At 35.5% G+C, this 17470-nt stretch overlaps 1 protein-coding gene across 2 annotated transcripts in view; it reads right to left on the reverse strand.

Moving 5' to 3' along the window:
- Nucleotides 1-17470, reverse strand: part of GPM6A (glycoprotein M6A) — a 118241-nt gene that overhangs the window by 52278 nt on the left and 48493 nt on the right. The window lies entirely within an intron of this gene.

The following is a 17470-nucleotide window of genomic DNA, read 5'->3' on the forward strand; positions in this document are numbered from 1 at the left end:
TTCATTATACATACTGAGTTCTTAATATTGCAACATTGTTGGTATGGATGTGCAACCCTGTTTCCTTAGTTGGCTGAAGACAAATCCTTTAGTCTTTCAGTTACACACAGCCAAATCCAGTAGTGCCTGAGTGCAGAAGAATGCATGAAAGTTCTCTCCACAATCAATTATCTCCTCCCCATGTAGAGATTTCAGAGCTGTGTATGCTGCAGGCAAACATCGTTAGGGAGCACCATGAAAAGTGTTCTAACTGCTATTGTAACAACTATAATTGACTCTAATTCCACCTGCCGCAGATAAATATCATGGGAAATTTCCAAAATTATGCTCAGATCACTGTTAGTCAATCCACTGCATTCTTATAAAAAAATTGAATCTGACACTCTTTTCCGTTTTAATGCAAGGATTGTATCCGTGTGTTACATGGGTTTTGCCAATCAGCTTTCAACCATACCAGGCTAGGTTACAGACACCAGCACAGGGAAAAAAGAATTCAGCTGCCTCCAGGGATTTGATCTGCTTCCTGGCCTAGTAGAATTCATCCAAAGAGATGATGAGGGAAAAAAAAATCAATTTGCAGTAAATTATTCCCTTGCGCAGCGAACAAAGCTCACTCAGCACTGAGAGTACAGTAGCTTTGTGAACAGCTAGAGAATTCCTGGTGGGCAGTATCAGCGTGGATGCAGGAGGCAGAGTCAGGGAGGTAGATGTGCCCTTACTGAGTATATTAAGGGTAAATATTTAGAGTTCCAGCAATGCTACAGAGTTACCTTACATGTAACAGCTCGAAGACTCCACACAGGAATTACTGGCTGGCTTCCATGTAGCACATGCTGGCACTATATACTGCACAGACAACATCTTCCTTTTATGGTTACATAATTTCTCATGTGCCTTTCCTTATTCAACATTACACACTAAAGAGGCTTTACATAGCCAAATATAGATACTGGGAAAGAGAAATTATTTGCTTTCCTGTATGGGACACTCTACCAAAATTTATTCATCAGACTTGATAAATTGAAAATTCAGGCCACTCCCAGTGGACTCAACTTTACAGACTATTGAACAGCCTGAGTGAAGTCAAATTCTCACACTATGTACATAGACCTTTAAATAGAATTTCAGTAACTAAATCAGAAACTGAAGGAGTCCTCAAGTAAACCAAGAGACCAGGTAATAAGTGATACAAGGCAATGCAGATGAAATGGAAACTGCTTTTTTCTATCATTTTCTAGTAATGTTTGAGAGTACAAATGCCTCTCCTACAACACAATAAATTCAGTTTATAAACTTTATAAACCAATGGCCTTCTGGATAAACTATAGTAAATATTACCTGCAATCACATATAGTGACCTCCAGAAATCCATCTTTAGAATTAGTAAACTGAAAACTGGATTTTTTTTTAAGGTTGCTTGGGCTCTGAGCCATGAAGGAATGACACATATATAGTACAAAGCAGTTTGCATGATATGAGTAACTGTACACTTTTATGCAAATGAATTTCCATTAAAGGGCAGTTCTTCTTGGAGAGAAAAGCAAAGAAAAAAGCTGCAATTTCCATAAATTGCCAAACATAACAACCAAAAAATTGTATTTGCTGCCAGTATAGAAGATTCACACTTTCTTCTAAACATTTGGTTATAAAGTAACAGACAGGTTATTCTCACATTTGCAAATAAGTCTAATTTTCATACACCTAAAATTCTGACAAGAGAGGACAGGCAAAATGGGGCCAAACCAGCATGATTTTTTTTCATCGGACCCTCACACAAAATCAGCTTTTCTATAGGCTAGAATAGCAAAAAAATGAAGGTTGGCACTACATTTTGCCAACAAATTCCTGTACCCTCAGTTAAAAGAATCCTAATGAATCTTCAAGTACATGTCCTCTAATGACAGAAAACTGCTCATTTCCACAAAGCACAAATGGCAATATGCTTATGTGAGCTCATCTAAATGACCTTAAAAGACTTTCTTCTGTTTTCTCAAATAGTACCTTCTGAGGAAAATCACTATAAAGAGACATGAAAAGGTCAATATAATGCTTTAGATGATGATGATGAAGAATCTAAGAATGCTTCTAAAATTTGAGCATGCCTTCAGACAGAAAGCACCTATTTCAGATCTACTCAATTAAATTTAATAAAGAAGTCAAAGACTTCAAAAAGTATCTAATATGGTGGGGCAAATACAACAAAGGAAAACTGCAAAACATGCAGCAGGGTGCATCTTCATCCAAACATACTGCATTCTAGTAAAAATCCTTTCTTTTGGAGAGCAGATGGTGTTTCAGCATGGAACAATTTGCAGCTCTGCTGATGAAAGGTTTTTGGTAAGTTTTTTTTTTTTTTTTTTGCTGTGGCCTTTTTTTATTTTAAACCTTACTACAGCTTGAAAGACTCCTACCAACAGGCTTTTGAAGAGCTATGCTGGCTGAATGGGCTCCAACATTGCACTAAAAAAAGAAGACAGTTCATTTTCTAGATGATGCCCACTCCCACACACCTAAAGTTAGGATGGTTAAGTATCACCAAAGTGTTTGTTCACATTCTGCTCCACGTGCAGTTTTTATCAGAGTAAATACCCAGTACAATGCCTGGGGATCTGGTGCAACATTTATTTCTCGTGCAGTGTTAAGGTACACTGTCACACTTACAGTTTCCCAGCCTGAAAGGCTATTCCTGGCCATTATACTGGTGTCCAATGCCAGATGGGCCTCAAGAATCACTGAATATGTTCCAATTATTTTTTCTGACAAAAAATCTACTCACACACTTTCTTGAAAAGAAGATTATAACTACTCATTATAAACATACCTTTTTACAAAGATAAAAACCATTTTAATTCCTCATTAGAAACATATACAAAAGTGTTATTTTCCTGGTCACACACACACACAGAATTGACTAATAGAAATTTCTGGTTTCTGTTCTCAGACCTCCAGGAATGTCTTTCCTGAGGGATAAAGATCATCTCCAGTTGACTACTATCCAAAAATCCTGGACATTTTAAAGGTCAGCAGCACATTAAAGGTCCTCATGAGAAGAATATTTCTGCAGTCATCAGTGCACTAGTATTACAAAGCCAAGACAAATACAAATGCAGAAGTTCGTAAAAATAGGATCAGTAAAACAGTGATAACTGAACAAACAGAAAGCTAACTTGCAGTAACAAACAAGTTGTACTAGAACATCACTGAAATTGCAGAACCATTATTAACATTGTTATTAAAAATAAAATTTCAAAAAAAATTCTTTCAAAAGAACAACGTCTTTCAAATGTTCTAAATATTCAGAGAAGCCAGGGAAAGTTAATGTGCTGTGAGCTCTCTTATACAGAAAACTTAAAAGAATTTTAAGAATCTTCTAGCAAAAACCATACATCTTTGTCTCAGTAAATAAGAAACAAACTTACAGTGACATTGGCAACAAAATATGAACTTACTGCTTGTCAAAATCAGTTAAAATGTTAGAACCTACTTCTACTGTGCAGTTTGCATTTCCAAACCTATAGTCTTGTCTTTCACTATGCTGTGTTTTAGCTGTAGGCATTTGGGTGACAACTGTAGGTAAGATGGAGATGAACAGTACCAAAAGTCTCTAAGAGCTACATAATCCAGAATAGTTTTTAAGTCTCCAGGATTAGTTTTATTCTGAAATTCTACTACTTTACACAACTCTAGCAACAGTTTCACATAAGATTGCCTTAAAAAAGATCCTAAAAGAAAAACACAGGCTCAATAGGTCATCACAATTTTCTCTGTTAAAATGCAAATATAAACGTCATAATGATTTATGCTTTGAAAATATATTTATCACCAAACCCAGGATTATATGTCAATAATTCCCCTGCCTGCAGAACAATAAAGAGAGTAATACTGCTTTTTGATGGATCATAGGCAGTTGTCAGAGTATGGGTACTCTGCACTTTACCTTCTCCTAACCCCAGATGTTTTCCAGCTGGGATCCCTTCTTACTTCTCTAGAGTCCTCATAAGTAGATTTACAGTGTCCAGTTTCTTCAATATCCATGGTTTTCTTCCCCAGCTACAGAAGTGTTTTCCATGGATTATGTATGTCCTGAGCAAAGGTACTACAGAATGAAAGTAAAAGGGCTGTGAAGAAAGCAAGAGGCAGAAAGGGATGGAGCAAAAAACAACCGCACTTATGAGAGAGGGTTATTTAATGGACAGAACCAAGACAAGGTAAATTAGTTTTATGAAACTTCTTTGGCTAGTTTTTTTCATTAAAACCTGTGCTTAAGACCTCATGAGATTTGTGTTGCTTTAGACCTCCTTTTAGGAATGGAAAAAGTCTTAACAAGAAGACAGAACACAGGAAAAAACACAGAAGGAAAGACCCAGAACAGATACTCCCAATACTAAGGAAAGCACATACTTTTTATATGCACTGGACAAAATTTTTTAGAACATTTCAAAAACAATTTCACAACCTTTGAAAAATTTTTGTGCCAAGGCCACTACTGAAATCCAATTAGGTTAAGAGACCAAATAGAGATCCTTTAGTCCTTTATTATTTCAAAATATAATTTTTATGAGTACTTAATGTTAATGGATTTTTTCTCAATATTCCTTCCCCTTCATCACCCCATATACACCTTAACGCTGTAATATCAAAGTGTTTTTGCAATGCTTTTTTTTAATTATGCAAAATTAACCTACAGCATTCTAAGTCAAATTATGTCTGCCCAAAACACATAATAACACAGTGTCTTTTTCCACTGCTTTGCAGATCAAGAAAAACGATTACAGAATATGAGGAAAAGTATGTCACTGTGAAGTCACTGTTAGCATGATGCTGATAACTATATACATTTTCATCTTGCACAACTAAAGAAAAGCTTACAACCTTGCTGAAAATCTAAAAATAACTGATTTTTTTTTTCTTAAAAAGACCTGGGCCGATCAGTAAGTTTTTGTTTGAAAATCATTGCAAAGAGGTAAGTTCACTGAGAATAAAATATTTCACAGGAACATATTGTTTTGATGAACTTTTGTCATTTCTAGACTGGAATGTCTGTTTAAAAACAGCAGAACACAAAGACTTGACTTGTGGTTACATTCAAATGAGAGATAAATCTATTTTAGAAAGTTGATGTTTATTTCTCACAAAACTATAGCTAATTTTTCATGATTTGATGAATCTGACTTTTATTTTGAGACAGTAAATTTCTGTAATTCTAAGTCATACAGAAATGCTCTGCAGTAAGCTCAGGTATCTCCATCAGAGCACTTGTGCTGCCACAGAGCAACACAAGCTCTATAATCCACCTGAGAAACCCACTTGGTTGTTGGCCTACATCCTCTCCAGTGTACACTGATAAGAATACCTAAGCAGTTTTTTTATGCATGAAGTAAGATCAGAAATGTCCCCAAGAGCTGCAGTCATATTTCAGCTTCTTAGTTTTTCCTCCCTTTAAATGCACTATCATTTTACAATAGATCCTGTGGAAACACATAGCTTGTTCTTTTATCATTGTGATAAGATTCTGAATCATCACAGAAAGTCTTCAGTTCAGAAAGGGTCAGCTAGGTGGCTCTAATTGAATTTTATTTTATACACAGACTCTATAGCTTTTATAGTAACTTATTTTCTCTCAGCAGGCTTAATAAGCTACAATTGTTTATTTTTCTGACATAAGTCTGATAAACAGCTTTTAAACATTTACAATGGCCAGGGGATAAACAAAGAAATGCATAAGACAAGTCTTTTCTGTAGCTGGTTTAATTGACATTGTCTATGCAAGGGTGAAGGAATAATTTCAAGATAAAATGCATTTAATGTTTTCTAAGCAAGGGAACAGAGGTGGTGGCAATGAAAGCAGAGGGAAATAGAGTTTAATGCAGTATGAAACTCATCAAATATTTACCTCCCTCAAGTGTACAATATCCATGGACCTGTACAGGCTGAAAATATTTTCTCTATCAGTTTGTGGTGTTTTAGCACACATTTTCAAGCACAGTTCTCAAGCACAGTTTTGCTATCAAACCCCATGCATGTATTTGCACTCATGATGGATTTGGATGGTTTACATTACATGTAATTAAAACAACATTGATAAAGTCAAGATATTAAAAGTAAAAGAAAATAGGAGAGGTAATGAAACTTATTTTAACAAAGAATAAAGCTATTGTAATCAGATACAACTACTTATGCAAAGAGATTTTTGTCATTACTGTAAGATTCCTGCCCGGACACACCATTGGCATATTCCATTGAAAGTGCAAAATCCAGACAATTAATATGGTAGTATGTCCAGGTATAACTCACCATTTTTTTCTAAACCCAACCAGCTACTTCACCACTTCACACTCTGCCTCTTTCTGGATTTTCTTGTTCAAGCTCCAAGTGTTAAGATTTATTTCTATGGAGCTGGATCGATGAGCTCTTTTGCACTAGTTCTGAATTTTATCTCATCTGCCAAGGTTGCAGAATGATGTGGAATAAATGAACACCTGCTCTTGAAAAGGAAGCTATCTGAAACACCAGGCTTTGGCAAGATCAGTATAGAACATGCATGTCACCCAGAAAATCTGTTACAATGGCCAGCTGCCAAGGCATTTGTTCCCAGTGAAGCACAGGTTAAAACTGCTGTCAATAATTTGTCTTAAGAAGATAAAGAACCCAGACAGAGTGGGAAAAAACCCCAATGTTCATAAAAAAAAAAATTTGAAAAAATTTTGCAAATAAAATATTTGAATTCCTTCTTTTCCACTTCTTCTAAAGAGCTAGAAATATATTGTTGATATGTTGAGAAATTATTCAGTCAGAATTGAGTCATAAGTTCACTATTCTCCTCAGGGACAAACTATTGCTCAACATACTTTGTAACAAAGTGAATTTGATTGCATAAATCTGGTACAAAACCTCCCTTAAGCCCCTGGTTTCTTTTGTCAAGTTAAAAATATTGAAATGTATATGCAAAGAAGTTTTGACTATTTAATTATTTTTTGTGTGTATGTGTTCTGATAATAAGACATGCAGGAAAAGAAAAATTGAAAGAAGAAAAGTGAACTTCATTATCTGAAAGAAATAGAGATGAAATTCAGAGACAGTAGGCTGCAATTATATTTCCTCTCTCAAAATGTTTAAATACAGAAAAGGCTTGGTACTTGTTTAAATACCGAGTCTTCTCTACCAACATCTTTCAGAAATGCAACTGTCTTGGAAGTTTGCTAAAAATATAAACTTCTGGGACCTACTTGACATCCATAAATGTGGGAGAGTCTTAAATTTTGTTTTGAGCACATCAAAAATACAGGCATTGATCTTTTCTGTCTATAAAGGAAAGCATTAAATAAAACAGTAGCTTTCTTCTAAAAGATAGTATCTAATTTTTTTCTTCCTTAGTGGAACATGGAAGACTGTTAAGGATTGTCTTCTTTCTTCATGACAGCATTTGGCATATTCAAGACCAAAGCATGAGCTTGCTTAGCTGACCAATATTTTATCTTCAACCAGTGGTCAGATACTAAAGTTTTAGCAAAATTCCATCCCATTTTCTCTTTGTCTTCATGTTATCTCTGTGTATTGGTTTGAGTACAACACTGCTTCTTACAAGATTTCAATCAATTTCTTCAACAAAATACCTATCTTCTCAATGACAGCAAACTCAGATCATGGCAGAGTTGAATTGAGTGTAAGATGTAACATTAGCATGCAAATCTGGAACAAGGCTTTTAAAGAGAACACAAAATCTTGTACAAAAAATTAAGAAAGGAATATGGATAAGGGTTTACTTCCATAAGTTTAGGGTCTGGATTTTTCTCCTACAAATAAAGAGGTTAACAAGAATTGTTGTTCTTGATAAGACTTGTTTGCCTTATTGATTATTGAGTTATTTTGTTTGCCTTATTTGAATGTCAAAGCCCTGAGGAGAAGCTAAAAGTGGGACTGACTCCCCAGCCAAGGAGAAAGCTCTCAGGGACAACTGGGATGCTTTACAGAATATCCTGCTCTGGCCTCAAAAGATTTGATGCTTTTAAAAAACAGCAAAGGGTTTGAGAGAGATTTATTTATATTCTTGACAAATTTGGCAAGGAAATGCCGGAGGGTTTTTTGGTGTTAAATAAAGGCTTCCTCCAGTCTAGTTAAATTACTATTTTCTTTTGGGCAATTAACTACACATGTCCCTCACTACAGAAGTAGAACACTAAATTTCTCAGTAACCGTGTGAGATCAGTAGGGCATATGTCGATTTTTAAAGATAATGGCCTAAAGATATTTCAGGGTTTACAATTGAGCAATTAGCTCAAATTTCAACTTCTATGGATTTCTAGTTGCAGCAACCTTGTTCCTGCCTTGTAAAGCTGATTTCATATTAGTCTTTAGAGCACCATTTTATGAAGCTGAAGATTTGAATACTTTTTTCCTTTAATTTTCTGCTTTTCCCAAAGGATTCAACAGCTTACTGCTCAAAGCAGTTCTATTGGTCCTAACATGGCCTACACAGCTGTAGCTCCTAGAACTTTATAAACTGTGACGAGCAGATTTTATGCTAACATTTTCCTTTTCATGAAATTAAAAAAATTAGTGACCCATCAAGCTGGCACAGTATATGAGTTATTTCCAGTCCTAGCTCTCTGATGACATTGAAATTTGGTGTTCTGCTAGATGACATGAGGCAAGTATAGAAGTATATTCATGTGCTGAATTCTCCCTTCTTCCCCTTTGTTCTTTTGTTCGCTTGCTGTAGATTTTTCTGGAACTTCTATGTAAATAACAGTATATGATATTTAAGATGTGCAGATTTTAATTTCTATCATATGATATCAAATGAAAAAGAAAAGGCCTTCAAAAGCTATCTAGGCCATTTCCTACAATCACAAGGAAACCAGTCATACACGATACCCTTATATCAGCTTTCTAGTATGCTGATCAGGAAATCCCTTGTCAATGGATATTCCATACACTTCTTTACTCATAAGTCCTTGCTACAATAAAACAAATCAAAAACAAACATACTTTTCTAAAAATCTTCCCTAAAATTACTGCAGAATGGTATTTGAGATGCCAAAACATTCCTTCACATGGCTGGTGCAAAATATATGAAATTATTTTGAAAAGAACCAGAGAGTGGAAAGCTCTTCTCTTTTCCATAGCTCAAGTGTCATAAATAAACAGCTTCCTGACACCTGTGTGTCAAATCTCCTTTTCTGAATCAGCCTAAAGAAGATAAGAATTATAAACCAAAAGAGACAAGAAAGCATCTATCTTTGCTTCCAAATGGTATACTTCTGGTTTCTGTAGGCATTAACATCAGCATTAATCTATTGTATTAAGTGAGGTAACACAGATTAAAAAACAGGTTGTTTTTGATCTTATTGGTAAATTTAGTTTATTCTAATCTCCAAATTATTAATTTATTGACCTATCAGAACTGAGAGAGGTCCTCATAACGACCTTTGAAGTGTGTAGCTCTAGTGCAAAAAAATTGTCATTACATTAGAGTGCCAAGGTAGACATATTCTAATAGAGGATATCAAAGGCAGTATAGCCTCTACTGCCTCCTGAAAGATCCAGGAAGTGACAAGTGACTTTAGCAGTTGCTTTTTTATTTAAAAAATCACATTAAATGCAAGGTGAGGTCTGGAACCCACAATCAATTCCAGAGGAATTTCCAGAAGGTCATAGAGTGCAGACAGTTTCACTTCTGCAGTCCAAGGTGATGCTCTCATGGAAGAGCAGCTTTATTAAACTCTATCTATAGCTGCAACCTAGAGAAAGGCTTCACTACAAAGGACAATTTTTTCAGCTGTACTCCCATTGTTACTGGGAAATCTACTGGCAACACAATGCCAAATTGTGTTGAAAAATGCTGAATGAAGAGAAAGCCTTAACATCTAATTTTTTATTAGAATATGAAGAAACAGAATCCTTCAAGACAAAGGAAAAGCATGGGCTGTATTTTTGGAGTTGGTAAAGTGAGGAATTTACTGAAATACCTAGGATGTTCAGAACTGTCAAAAACCACAACAGAACACAAAGATTATGGATTTGTACAGGCTGATTTACACTTCAGGGTATTAAAAACGTTCTTTAGCAGGAAGAATACATGACAGAAGAAAGTTTTCATATATAAATTTCTTGAGGCTGGAGACTTCAGGCTTCACTCTGTAAAATTTAATAAACCGCAATGCTACCTGCTCTACAAAAAATCCACAGCAGGACTTAAGAAAACAGCCCTGAACAGTTAGAAAAACCTCTACATAATTCCTCAGCAACACTAATATTTTGGACTAGTTTAGTCTGAAGATTTTGAAATATTTTTTGCTCCAAAACCCATCCAGTTTGTGTAAAACTCCTTCATTATTGCCATATTCATTTATTCATGAACTCACATCATACAGATAGGAGTTGCAACAGCCAATTTTGCTTGACTCTTTTTATACCCATTAAATACCTCATGAAAGCCAAAATGTTCCTTCCATTAATTGAAAACACCAACTATGGGAAAGAACCCCCTACTTAACACTTATGGTGCAAGGCCATTTTCTTCTAGGAATTTTCAGGCTAAAAAGAAACCTCAGGGTAAAAACAGAATTAAACTGTCTCCAAATATTGAGGAAGAGAGAATAGATTCCAATGAAAACAATATGCTCCTTGATGCCGATTGCTTCTTCATTCACATCATCAGACCTTCATATATTTGTCATCATTTTACTTCTGCAACAAGTGTTTTTTTAATGGATGTGCAGCTTTAAAAAAGCTTCAGAGAATACCAGGTAACAATCACAGAGACTACTAAGACTACAAGTTTCCCTGATAATGTTTCTTGCCTGCTTGAGCCTTTCTGACATATGGCATACTATGCAACAACATCTGTAATCCAGAACAGAACAAAACCCCTTACACCAAACTAAACCTACCAGAGTTTACAAATATTTTTTCTTCATTAGGGACCAATACAAATTGCATTTGTGGATATGATTTAGGGGAGATTATAGTGGTGCTATGTTGATGGACTATGAAGGCCTTTTTCAACCTTGATGGTTCTGTGAATCTGTGCTTCTATGGTGTGCTTTAATGGTGGCAATGAGGAAGAACAAAATTGTAATCAGCAAACTTGGGGATTATTTTGGGTTTTATTTTGCATTCAGAAATTTGTCTAGTAGTGGTAGTCGCTTTATTGTCCCACATAAACAGATGTGAACCATCATAATGCTCATAGAAATTACTCATTGTCATATTCATTTAACTTCACTTATCAAATGGCAAATTATTATGTAAACCATGAAAATATAGAATGTGTTTTATATCTAGCATTAATGAAGACAAAGACACATCAGAAGCACCTATCTGTACTACACTGATTTAGCAATTAATTTTTTAAATAGAAATTCCATGTAAAAGATATTTAAGATATTTAGTAATATCAATAAAGTTGGAACACAATCTAAGTTAAACATCAGTCCGTCAGTCAGTGAACACCAGAGCAGGCATAACTTGGACAAATTCTATATAATTTTTAAAATAAATAAACTTTAACTCATTTTTTAATGCTTATTTATTCAAATAGATCCTACTCCATTGTTTGTTATATAAAAATTCAGGAGTAGCAGTTAATACCATTTATCTACAATTTCTGAATGACTAAATCCATAGATAAGCTGCAACTAGCACAACTTTATGCCTGAAATCATTTGACTGGGTTCACTTCAGCTGTCACTGGGGATATGGCCAGAATACAAATTCTCTTTAACACAAAGTGCTTGTATGAGCTTTTCCTATAAGACATTCCTTCATTTCCTTTATTGAAATTTAGAATTCAGGATGTGTAGTAGTACAGTGGTGTAAAAAAAAAAACCACTTATGAATAAATTGGAGATTTCCAATGAAATACTGACTGCCAAAAGTACTGGCAAAGAAATTATACACTCACTTGATGTCAGTGAGTTCTTCTGTATATTTCTTTGGACATCAGAGATCTTTCAAATCCACTAAAGTATCTGGAAAGGCAGTTTATAAATGCACATTGTAAAAGACAAAAGCATGTGCAGTTATAAAAGTCACAAAGGATGGCTGTACCATATAAAGACTCTGTCTGGGATAAACAAAGATAGATTCTAAGTCAATGAAAATCATTAAAATACAATGTTCCACTAAACTTTCTATTTATTACATAATAAGAAAAGAAAAGACAAATCCCAACATTTTAATTATAAGCACTTTTTTGTATTTATAAGAAACTAGAAAAAGTAAGTTTCAGGCATTTTGATTATCCTCACAAAATACATAAAATTTTCCTTGCTTCATCAACTCTGGCTTAATACAGTGAAAGAGAAAAAAACCTGAAATTACAGTTTGATAATAATGTGAACTATCTCAGCTGTACTTTCCAGGCCAGAGGTATGGGAATGTTTGTATTTCTTCCCTAAAGTACTTCAAGAATTTCAAGATAAGACAGTAACACAGCATGTTATCATTGAGAGTATTGATGGGAGTTAATTTCCTCATAGTCCAACGAGGGCAAAAATGTTCTTAATCTTTCACATACAGTTATTGAAAGTCTGATATCATCACCTACCTTTAAAACACTACCACACCTTTAGGGTGAAGCTCAAAGGAACTTTGGATAGTCTTATCCTTCTACTGACCCCACTTACAACCACATTCTAGGGAAGGACAGAGGTGCAGCAAACAGCATGGGACTGGGTCAGTCTGCAGGATATCCAACTGCAGATATTTTAGGAGTATCAGTACCTGTCACAAACAAAAAGTAATCTTCCATCTTAAACTGAGAACACTAACAGTTGGCAGATAATTGGGTGCATGTGTGTAGGAGGACTGAATGTCAAAAACTCAGGGCTTGAACTTTCAAATAGAAGTTTGCTATTTGCAGCCACAAGTATGATTGTAAATCTTTCTAACCTCTGGTATAAAAGAGGCATGTACCAAATATTACAATTTTTAGAAACATAAGACAAAACCACAAATTAGAATGCTGATCCTGTGCTTAAATTGGGAAGCCTGGGGCCTTGGGGTTGTGAAAAGAAAAGGAGGCCAGAAAAAAGAGGACCTGGAGAGAAGGTGGTAAAGCTCTTGGCTGGAGGAAAGATGCTGGAAGTGAGAGAAGATCCAGGAGATCATGTAACCGGATGGAGACAATTGTTATGGTCATCCAGGGTCCTTGGCTAACAATGCCCAAGATGAGTAAGTAAAAACAGCACAGGAACAGTACAACTTTCTGCCCAACCCTCCTGGAGCAGCAGTAGTCTCTGTGTAAGGGAAGTGTGATTTACTGAACATATCCCTGTTGAGGATCTCAGTTGAGGAGACAGAGACGAATGGGTGAGTGAGATAGACAAGTAGGGGAAAATCTGTTCTAGTCAGTTCTTAAACAAATCAGCTATAGGTTATTTATAGCATCTCACTTGTGCAAGCACTTAAAACTTAGGCATCATATACATTTTACAATTATGGTATCAGTACCATATCTGCATGTCACTTTCAAGTAAAATCCAAGTTTCTTTTTTAAATCGAGTAATTTCAACCACATAAAGCATATACTCTGATGTGAAATACAAATGGACATAACTAGAATTTTTAAATGATGGAGAAAAAAAAAAAAGAAAACCTAAGATTTTTCTGCCTTACAAACTAGAGAATACTACTAAAGTATATATTGATTAATATTTTAGTCACATTCTGCAGTAACCATTTTCTACTTACCAGTTTTTCCTCTATGTACACATTTCAACATGAAACAAGGTAGCAACAACAGAACTTTGGGGAAAAAATTCAGTTCTGAGTCTTATCATGATTCTGCTCAAGTACAATGATTGTTGGTCTGCCCTCCAGCTCCTAATTTGCAGATTTTCACAGCTGTAGGATCTTATAAGTGCATAGGAATCTGCAGTGAATTGCAAGAATATATTGTGAGCCTTCTGGAAAGAACTGGCACAGGGTTTCTGAGATCATAGTTAAAAAAGATATTTTTATTTCCAGTGTTTCTGGCTGCTTGGAGAGTAGGACTGTCCACTTTGTGCTACGACAAGCAAGTCATTTCTTCCAAGCCTGTCAATTACGGGAATTCAAAAAATCTCTTTCTAAATGACTCACATTTCTGCACAATCTTCAGGGAGTTACATCTGCATCCCAGATCTTCACTTTCTCTCATTGCTGCATCCCTGCAGACACTCCAAAAAATCTCCAAGTAGAAGTAAGAGAGAAACTTGTACTAATTTATTTCCTTAGAGGAATATTTTAACTGGATGAGCCTGGAGACAAAAGGTGTTTCCAGCTAAGAGCCTTGGTAGATACCAGTCTGTCCATTTCATCTTTTATTTTGATCAGTTGCCATTCCCTCACTTCACTCAAACATGAGCAAATTTAACAGGGAGGCATGACCACAGACCTGTCAGGTGTTTGTGACAGGTGTTGCTCAGCCCCATGTGCAAAAGACTATCTGCCCACCTGTAGATGCTTGCATAACTAGGCCTTGTGTTCCTTCAAAATATAGAGTTCCTTAAAAAACTTAACAAATATTACATCCAAAAGCATAGGTAGAAAAATGTATTGCTCAAATACATAACTTAAAGAAGACAGAAGATTTAAATACAGTTCCAAAATTGCAACATGGATAATACCATATAAGCTTTCAATCATAAGAACTTCATTTAAGTTCTGAAAGAGGCTTTCACTTTCCTTGCATATCACAATTTGTGAAACCCATGTTATATTGAATTTATAATATAATTTGAGTGACCCTTTCTTTGCTATTAAAGGAACATTCTCATAGCTTTTGTGCAGAGATAAGATTAATTATCTTTTCAAGGTCAGATATTCCAGAAAGGCAACTATTTTGTCCTTAAGTCTTCCCTGATGGTCTCTCTGCATGAGAGGTGTATGGCAGCTAAGGGACAGTGTTGATGCATCCAGAAGAAATCACACTGCGCTGCAACTCCGTGCCCTTGACAGATGACCGCCACATAATTTAGAGAGCCAAGACTGATGCATCATGTGGTTAGAATAAACTGGAAATTCATTCTGCCATCCATAAAGCTTACATAAATGTAAATTACCTTTTGGGTAATTTGGGTTGTTTGTTTTTTTCCTGGACTATCACCTGAATTCATTAGCAGTCTGCAGTAGCCTTTTAGCATAACAAAATTTTAATTTTGTTGGTATACACCACTTAGGTCAAATCCACTTCATGTTTCCTGCAGCACCCATATACAGCTAACTTGAACCTCTGTTTGTACCTATCAAGTTACTTCATGACAAATTATTGGAATCAGATGGAAATTCAGTTCATCTCTAAGGCTTGCAGCATGTCACACACAAAACATTAGTGGAGTGTCAGGAATATATGGGCATGTTTGATTCTCACATTCAATAATCGGTCTCTCTCAAACACAAATTGTTTTCTATAAACTACCAAGAGAATTTACAACAGAAGGAAAAAACAAAAAGGGCAAATATTCATAAAGTATCTCATAAGTTTTGTAGAGCTACAAGATAAGCAAGAAAGGCAGACCCATTGCTGGGTATCAATTATAAATATTTGTTTAGTCTTCATTTCCCTGATTACTATATAACCCAGAAAACAACAGCAGAGATTTGTGGCATTTTTATTTCTACTACCTAAGCTTCTTCTGCTGACACTTTTATTCAGTACAATTAACAATCTGTCATGTATACAAAATGAATACTTATTTACCTATCTGGGGGGCAGTAATTAGCCTTGTAAAAGTGATGCAATTACCATTGTGTTTTAAACTGAGCACCACTACCGAAATGTGTGTATGCTTAGAAAGACTCACACCAAAAACTCTTCTAGAAGGTAAAATGCATACCAGAAAGGAAGTTACCAAAACTACATATCTATTCTATATTACTAGCTGACCAGGAAGATAAGCTTCTGTGACACTGGTAAATTTGGTCCATTAAGGGAGGAAAGAGATAATATATACATGAGCAGTGGTATAAAGATCATCAGCAGGATGTCTTACTGAGTACTAACGATCTTTCCAAATGAATATTAATATGTTTAATCCACCACATGTCATCTTGTATTACATGTCCCACATTTTACAATTATTATTCCATTAATATTAACATAAAAAATTTATGTGTTCATATTATCCATCTGTGCCTAAAGCCAAAATCTTACCTACCACACAACGTAATGTACAGCCATGTGCTCAGGCACCAGGATTTTCTCCTATTCAGCAAGCCCACCTACCAATGATTTTGGGCACCCAGCCATCTATGCAAAGCATTCACACATGACTTGTGTGCCCACAGCAATCTAAAGACTGCTGGTGCTTTGTGGGGACATACCAAAACAGGGAGGGTAAACAACACAGAAATATATGTATGAGGGACTTCCAAAATTCCCTACTATGACAATGCCATTGGCAGTAAGATTTTCACCAAATGTGGGTGGGTTTCATCAAAGGAAGAACTCGGGGAAAGTAATTCAAACTTTTTGTCTTGTCAAACGACAATTTTCTCCCACTGAATGAAACAAATGAAGGAATTTCAGGAAAAAGATTAAACCTGAGAAAACCTGAAAGAACGGACACACAATCAAATCTAAACGTGAATGAAAAGGCATGAAAAAATGCTGAAATGATCACTATCATTTGCTCCAGAAGGAAACTAAGACAGATGAAGAAAAAAGAGAAAGAGCTTTATCATGATACAGCTACATTAATATCTAAGAGTAGTTTTGGTTGCCATTCTTTACCTAAGCACCTTATAATAATTTGGAACCATACTGCCCGATTTAAGTGTTATAAATAATAGTGTATACCTGCATTTTTCATCAATTTACTTCAAATAAAATATTATTTCAGAGAATGGATAATAGCAAGGAATTCGTCACAAAAAGAGCATGGAGAGTTTGTAGTTTTTAAGGCTTTGAGAGCCCTTAACTATGTCCCCAACATTGTATCAAGCAGGTAACCACCTGGGACCTCGCTGGAGCTGCACAGGCCAGATAAAAGCTGATACAGCAGGGGTCAGGAAAAGCAAAAGTGACTTGAGTAAGGTTTGGGACACTCTGGAACTCCATAAATATTGGAGATCTCCTTCACTCCAAGTGTTATGGGAACAGAATACACGTAGTGAAGCAGTAAGGAGTCCGTAAACCATTGCAGGGAGTTAAACTACACAGGGTGACCACAACTATTAGAGAGCACATGCTTCATCTTCTGGAAGTCTGCATATCCTATTCAGATTGAGAGACAGAATATTATGAATTAATTATAGAACTATCAACAACAACAAGACTAACATTTTGGAAACTGTATTTCTACAGCACCTTCCTCTTTTCAGTTTCTACTGGTTTCCAGTGATTTAGAACTGAAAAGTGAATACTTGCATATAAAGAGAAATCATGACAATTTCTCACATTTATAACAAACAAACAAACAAACAAACAAATAAAACCCACCACTAAGGTAAGGTATCACACATAACCTATGAAAAGCTGATCCTA

This window comes from Aphelocoma coerulescens, chromosome 4, assembly GCF_041296385.1.
Source record: "Aphelocoma coerulescens isolate FSJ_1873_10779 chromosome 4, UR_Acoe_1.0, whole genome shotgun sequence".
In the NCBI taxonomy this organism is placed as follows: domain Eukaryota; kingdom Metazoa; phylum Chordata; class Aves; order Passeriformes; family Corvidae; genus Aphelocoma; species Aphelocoma coerulescens.